Source organism: Humulus lupulus, chromosome 2, assembly GCF_963169125.1.
Source record: "Humulus lupulus chromosome 2, drHumLupu1.1, whole genome shotgun sequence".
NCBI lineage: Eukaryota > Viridiplantae > Streptophyta > Magnoliopsida > Rosales > Cannabaceae > Humulus > Humulus lupulus.
This window is the reverse complement of record NC_084794.1, coordinates 59,286,478-59,294,048: the sequence shown is the minus strand read 5'-3', so window position 1 is coordinate 59,294,048 and position 7,571 is coordinate 59,286,478. Positions and strand designations below refer to the sequence as shown.

The 7,571-nt window shown below is 30.0% G+C and overlaps 1 long non-coding RNA gene across 1 annotated transcript; it reads left to right on the top strand.

Moving 5' to 3' along the window:
- Positions 1-3,257: 3,257 nt before the first annotated feature.
- On the top strand, positions 3,258-6,472 carry LOC133816062 (uncharacterized). The gene is made up of 4 exons (XR_009884994.1): positions 3,258-3,509; positions 3,617-3,667; positions 5,489-5,532; positions 6,156-6,472. It is a non-coding gene; the product is annotated as an uncharacterized LOC133816062 (long non-coding RNA).
- The last annotated feature ends 1,099 nt before the right edge of the window (positions 6,473-7,571 follow it).

The following is a 7,571-nucleotide window of genomic DNA, read 5'->3' as shown; positions in this document are numbered from 1 at the left end:
ATTAATCCTGACATTTCCAAATCATTACCAAACTACTACTCGTTACTCCATAAATCTCGAACTCATTTTATGTTCCCAAAATACCCCTAGGCTTCTCTTGAGCCGGGTATTTGACCCCATTGTGGCTTTCTAGCTAAACCACTCCTTAGGACTATCTCGGATCGTGCATCACAAATATATCACCACTCACACGTTGTAACACTCACAATACACACAAATATTGCATTTATGCCATCAACGGGTTAAAATTACAAACATGCCCCTAACAACCAAATGGGGCCCACATGCATATTTAATTCACCTAAACATACATTTCTAATCACATACTCATCAAATTCACATATTAATATAATAAATCAATTATTGCCCTCGAAGCACGCTAATCAAGATCCTAAGCTTTATTAGCAAATTTGGGACGCTACAATAATAGGAATTCGTTCATAGGAATATTGAACCTTACCCCATAAGTCAAAAGTCATAAAAGCACAAATACGAGTTCATTACTCATTTAAGGATTGAGGTTAAGTCTCAAACAACCATCGATTGATGAATATTGAACTTCTATATTTTAACAAAGCTTATCAGAAGTTATTTCTTTCTTCGTATCCCAGTCCAATACAATCTATATAGTATACGGTATCTTTATTTTTTTGATTCGCTACATTTAACAGTCTGGTTAAACTGCTCTGTCTTAAACATGCATTTCTAATCACATACTCATCACATTCACATATTAATATAATAAATCAATTATTGCCCTCGAAGCACGCTAATCAAGATCCTAAGCATTATTAGCAAATTTGGGACGCTACAATAATAGGAATTCGTTCATAGGAATATTGAACCTTACCCCATAAGTCAAAAGTCATAAAAGCACAAATAGGAGTTCATTACTCATTTAAGGATTGAGGTTAAGTCTCAAACAACCATTGATTGATGAATGTTGAACTTCTATATTTTAACAAAGCTTATCAGAAGTTCTTTTTTTCATCGTGTCCCAGTCCAATACAATCTATATAGTATACCGTATCTTTATTTTTTTGATTTGCTACATTTAACAGCCTGGATAAACTGCTCTGTCTTAAACAGAAGATAGACTGTACTCATAATCTATTAAATAAAGCCCCCACTTTATTTAGTGATTACGAAAAACAAAATTATATTACTATCTTGAATTAAATCCTCTTGTAGATATATCATGATACATATACTTAATTCAAGATGATATCAATAATATTGGATCTTCATGACAAATGGCATGTATAATTAAATACAAATATGAGTGCAAAATATTAACTTTATTTCATTAACAGTAATTGTTCATATATAAATATGCTTTAAGGGCACAAATCCCAACATAGATAACTAGCTTAACCACCCAAACCTCCAAGATTCCTAAGAAAATATCACCAAACCCCAATTTTTCAAGAACTCAAAAGCCACAAGATGAACAAGTTTGAATTTTTTTACCTCGGTGATGAATTCAAAATTTAATAGGTTGAAGGTGTCCCTTAGCAGCTGCCAATTTCCTTCTTAGAGCTCTTCTCAGCCTTGAATCCCGCCACGAAAAATTAAGAATTATTGAGTTCTACCAAGTGTTTGTCTCCAAAACCACTTGAAGAAGGAAACTAAGATAGAGAAAGAATGAGATGAACGTGAATGACCCAGCCAATTCCTCAACACTTAGGTCCATAGTCTATCTCTAAGGTCAAAAGACCATTCTACCCCTTGCCTTCAATTAACCTCATAAGTAACCCCAGTGGCATTTTGGTCATTTTACTTAAATTCCCACTAAACCTCAAATTTCACCACTAATTCCAATTTAATCCACTAACCCATTATATCCAAATTTTCCCCAATTTAATTTCATTTACCACTAAATCCAAAAATATCAAAAATTCTCAAAATACCCCTAGGCTCGACCCGAGCCAGGCATTTATTCCTGTTGTGACTTTTCTACAAAAATTATTCGAAAAGACCCACAGAAGAAGAATATCCACATAATAATGTGGTCTCAAGCACATAACACATAAAATTATAAATATACCCTCAACGGGTCAAAATTATGATCAAAATTATGAAAATATCAATTTTTAACAAAAACGGATCTTTAAACACATTTAATACATATATCCATATATACTCAATCATATAATCATATAAATCAAATAATTAATGCATAAGTACACCACGTGTCCTCCCGGCACGCTAATCAAAACACTTAATTCTATTAGAAGGTTCGGGACGTTACAAATTCACAACAAAAATTACATGCAACGATTATATCAATAAACTACAAGAGATTATTATGTAAACATAATTTTATAGTTACTAAGAGTGCAATTTCATATTTATAGTGGAGTAATAATTTAATAACCTCATTTATTGGAGCTTAGAGTTATAGGTCTACTGTCTTCGAGTCGCCTATGTATTACAGAGTCTATAGTGTGAATATCTATGTCAAATATAATTGATTTTTCAAGGTAAAGATATAATTGTTAAATAATTATAAGTGATTAATTAATTATATTAACTAATGTGTTTAAAACAAAATATATTTGTTAAAGAGAATATTAATTGATTTTGAATTAATTAATATTAGGAGAGAATGAGTTAATTTATTCTAAGATAATAATTTAATCATGTTTTATAAGGTTAAGTTAATTTTGGATTAGCTTATATTTATGCACATTTGAAATAATATATTATTTTAAATACATAAATATATTTATCTTGTTGAATAACTAAAATAAATTAAATAATTAAAAAAAAATACCATGTGGCACTACAGAGCTACACACCAATCATTATGCAAGGATAGTGACTGGGGCGCACACATAGGGTGGGATCCTATAATGCACTAATTTTTTTATTTTATTTAAATTTTGTGATTTATTTTATTTAATTGTTAAGTGTTGTGAATTATTTTATTTATTTATTTAAATTAATTGTTAGAATTGTTTGGATGAATTTTGTGAATTTAATTGTTAATTAATTAATTTATTTATTTTAATATGTGAATAAATGAATTTTGGTTGAATGCACTAAGGTGCATGGTAGGTAGTGATGCACCTTAGTTATTGAGTGTGTGCATGTGCATGGTGCACTTGCGTAGAATTTTCTTCACACTTTATTATTTCCTTTTGTTAGATTTATTTAGATTATTTGATTAAAAAATAAAAGAAAGGGTAACAAGAAGTAGTGTGAATGGCAAGTGGGAAAGGAGGGAATAAGAGTTGTCTATTTACATTCTTTTTTCTTCAATCAAATAAATTAGAATTAAAAGAATATAAGCACAATTAGGAAACTTACCAATTCTTTTCCTTAGGCTATTATGGATATATTAGAATAAAGAGGGAAGGAAAAAGGAAGAGAGCATTATGCTCATATGGGACCGTTGGCCTAGAGGGAAGGAGAGAGAGAGTAGGCGTTTTCTAGAGAGAGAAGGAGAGAAAGAAGAAGAAGAAGAAGAAGAAGAAGAAAGAAGAGAGGATCGAATCTCTCTATAGGTAAGGATTATCTTGGTTTGGTTGATTCTTGAGTTTAGACCCTCTCCATGATTTCTAAGTATTTTATTTTCTCTTCTCATGTTCTTGTGGTGTTCTGAAATCCCTAGGATTTGAGCAAGGTGGTGACCATAGTTGGTTCTTGTGTTCTCTCAAGGAAGGTATTGGATTCCTCCCTCAACCTTGTGTTGATTTTGTTTTCTTGGGGAGATTAAGGATTTATGAATTGTAATAATATGTTGTTTTGTTTTCCTTTTATTTTTTTGGTGGTATGTTATTTTGATCATGCATGAAGGGTTTGTGGTTTAATGCATGAAGGGGTTTGGTTTTGATTTGCTAAGTATGATGATTGATGATATTTTATGTTTGTGTATATGTGGGTTTCGGCCTATGCATGTCTAGGGATCCCCTATATATTTTGATAGATTTATTGTGTTTTTATGTTAGATCCATGTTCTAGGACCCTATATAATTTTTGGTATAATAAATAATTTGGACTCTTGTTATTGAATCCATGAAATTTGATGAATATGTTTATGAGATTATGTATCAATAGGTTATTGCATGCATGAATGATGATAGAAACATGCTAGGATGCATGTGAATGTAAATGAGAATTTTGTTTTATATTTATGTTTAATTCACGAGGGTTTTTGCTAAAAGGGTGTAATGCATGATTAGTTGTTTGATTTTGTGTCACCCATGCATATTAGGAACATGCTAGGGTTTGTGAATTGATTTTATAGATTTAAACATGTATGGCAATGATGTAAATTTTTGTGAAGCATGATATAAAAGATGGATTTTTGATTTGTTAAGCTTGTTGATTTTGGTGTTTAAATGGTTTAGAATATGATGAAAATAATTTTTTGCATGCTTAAATAATTTTGCAAGCGCTATGATATTTTTAAGAAATTAAATGGAACTTTAATATATATTAAAATGATATCTTTTACTCAAATAAATACCTTCAGATTTTTATATATTTTTAGAGAAAATATAAGGTTTTAAATTCAATATGGTGATTTTTGAGAGTGTATATGGTTGTTGGAATTTTTGTAAAATATTGGAATTTTTTTTTTAATGAAAGGAATTTTGTGTGTACGATCAAATAAATTAATACCCTAAACTATGTAAATATTAAAAGTGGTATTTTTAATGTAACCATGAGTGTTCATTTTAATAGATATGATTTTCTTCATTTTAATTAAGAAAAATATTGAGGTAATTTCACTTGTGATTTTTAAATAAATTAAATGGTGGCTGAAAGTTTAGTTTAATAAATTAAAATTAATTATTTGATTATCACTTATGAATTTATTCTACTTAAAAATTTAGTCTTAAAATAATATAAATAAAATATATTTTCTCATACCTAAAAATTATATTTTTCTCACACCAAGTTTGTAATTTTATTAAGTTAAATTAAATTGTTATTTTCTCAGGAAACATGCTAACTATAAGTATTTCACATAATTTCTAGCCTTTATTATTTTTATGTAATTTAAAAATAAATAATAGAATTATGATATTTTCAAATGGCTAAATAAATTATTTTATGAAATAAAAGTAATGTTTTAGAGGTTTAATCAACTTAGTAATTTTAAAGAGATAAATAATGGTAATAAAAGTATGTTACTAAATCCTTGTTTTGAAAACGATAGAAATAAGCGCGTAGGAATTATCGTTTTTAAAGTCATTTTTTAACAACGCTCCAACGTATTCATATCGCATGCAAATGCAATTTTACGTTAAAAAATATGTCTAAGATTCAACCATATGATTTTTATTTAAAAACCATGCATGTAACATAGGTATAATTTGCATTATTCTTTTGGTGATATTATGTGTAATTATGCCTATTTGGAAATTATGAGTAGTTTTCATCATGTGTGCATGGCCCATGCACACATGGGGTATATGAGTTGGGCACAATAAAGTATTATGTGATGCTAAAAAATGCTATTTGATTATGGTTATAGGCTCATTGTGAAGTTTGTCAGTTTTTGCTTTGCTTGGACCTGAGGTAAGGAAGTTAGATAGAATTCTATTTGTTTATGCTTTGCACGATAAGATTAGCTTGTTAAGGATAAATGATATATATGAAGATGTACCATGTGATATGATGTATGAAATGTTGTTATGATCTGATGACGAATGTAAGAAATCATGTATTTTTTCCTTGGCTTTGACATGACTGGATTGAATGTATTTCTGTATGTTGTATGATATGTAATGGTTGTTAGCGTGATGAACACAACACAACAAAGGGGTTGCTAAGGATATGAAGACGTAATCTGAGTTACTAAAGATATAAAGACGTAACTCATAGGTCGGACGCACCAAGGTTATTCAAGGACTAGAGATCCTGTTTACCTCAAGATGTGACATGGACAAGTTAGCAGGCCATGTTCACAAAGTTATGATGATAACGTTCATGATGAATATGTATACGATGACGACGCTTATGATGATAATGTTGATAATGAGTATGTTTATGATGATGATGGTTATGATAACGATGTTTAAGATTTGTAACGATGTATGAATATGAACATGTGTTTTGTGTGTATACTTGTGTGTTTTTTGTACTTCCTTACTGGGCTTTTAGCTCACCCCCCCCCCCCCCCCCCTTACTTTCCCTTCCAGGTAGCAAATAGGATTTCTCTGTAGCACGAGTGGTGATGTGGGGAGTTCCAACGTCAGGGTGTGTATGGCGTGGGGCATCCTATGGACGAGAAAACGATCAGTTTAACGCCAGTTTCTAAAGAATAATGTTATGTTTATTTTTTAAAACTTTTCAGAACTTATCACTGGGACTTGAACTTCAATTATTATTTTTTAAAGCGTTGCATGAAAACTATTATTTTCTTTTTAAACTATTGGGCCCAACTTGTATATTTTAGTAAGGCCCCACTGGGATTTTTCATATAATATTGGCCTTCTTTTTATAAGTTTATGAGCATGTAAAAGTTTTAAAAGTACTAGATTAGGGCGTTTCATAAATCCAGTGCGGTGGTTCACTTAATAGTTGCAAGTCGTATTATTTATTTACCTTCTATTTATTTAAAAAAAATTATTTAGTTGTTTGAATGTGATTAAAATATTAATTACATAAATAAAGTCTTAACCCTAGTGGTAAATGACCTAGACTATAGACAAGACATTCAATTTTATAAAAAGAAGCCACAAGTTCTTTTTGTATTCTCTTCTCTCTCGCCAAAAAGTTCTTCTCCAAATCTCTCGTTCTCATATGCTGAGTACATCTATACACATAAAATTATTGTTTACATTCTACGTGCTCACACAAGTCATAGTGTGTTAGAGGTTTTACTTGGAAGATTGTGGTGTGGATCTCAAAGTCGTATTGCATGGAATAGATGTTCGTAAATGAATATTAAAATATAGCAAGGATTATTTAGAGGCTTCAAGAAGTATTAAATCTAATCTTTGTATTCTATGATTTAATGTATATGTTGTTGGGGTTTTATGCCCTTATTAAAACCAAATTTCTTTGTAATCTCATTTATTATCAATAAAAGAATATAAATCATTTTTTGACTTGGTCAATCACTTTGTTCACATGTTTTATTTTCATGATTATTTGTTTAATATAAACTTATGTTAAATATCGAGCATATAGCTAATCGTATTTATAGTGACGTAATCATAGTGGAATATAAATATGATTATATGTTCAAAATAAGTTAGTTCTAAGATTAGTCACTGCACTGGAATTATACTGACTTGCTAATCTACGATATGATCTACTTACACATCACAATGTTATGTTCTTTCCAGAACATTAGCAAAGTAGATAAGATCAGATGTATTTGTTACATCAAACTGGATCGATATGGACAATTGATAGGATACGTAAACATACCGTTGTTATCTATTCTAGTCATATCATATAGTTGACCATAGGTCAATTCAATCTCAAATCTGAGTGGTTAGTATTCTAATTAATTGTATTATTTTTTTTGACTTGTTCGTTACAAGCTTACCCTACAGACTAGCCCATAATTACATCTTGGGAACTCAGTAGTTTAATTGAGTGAGAGT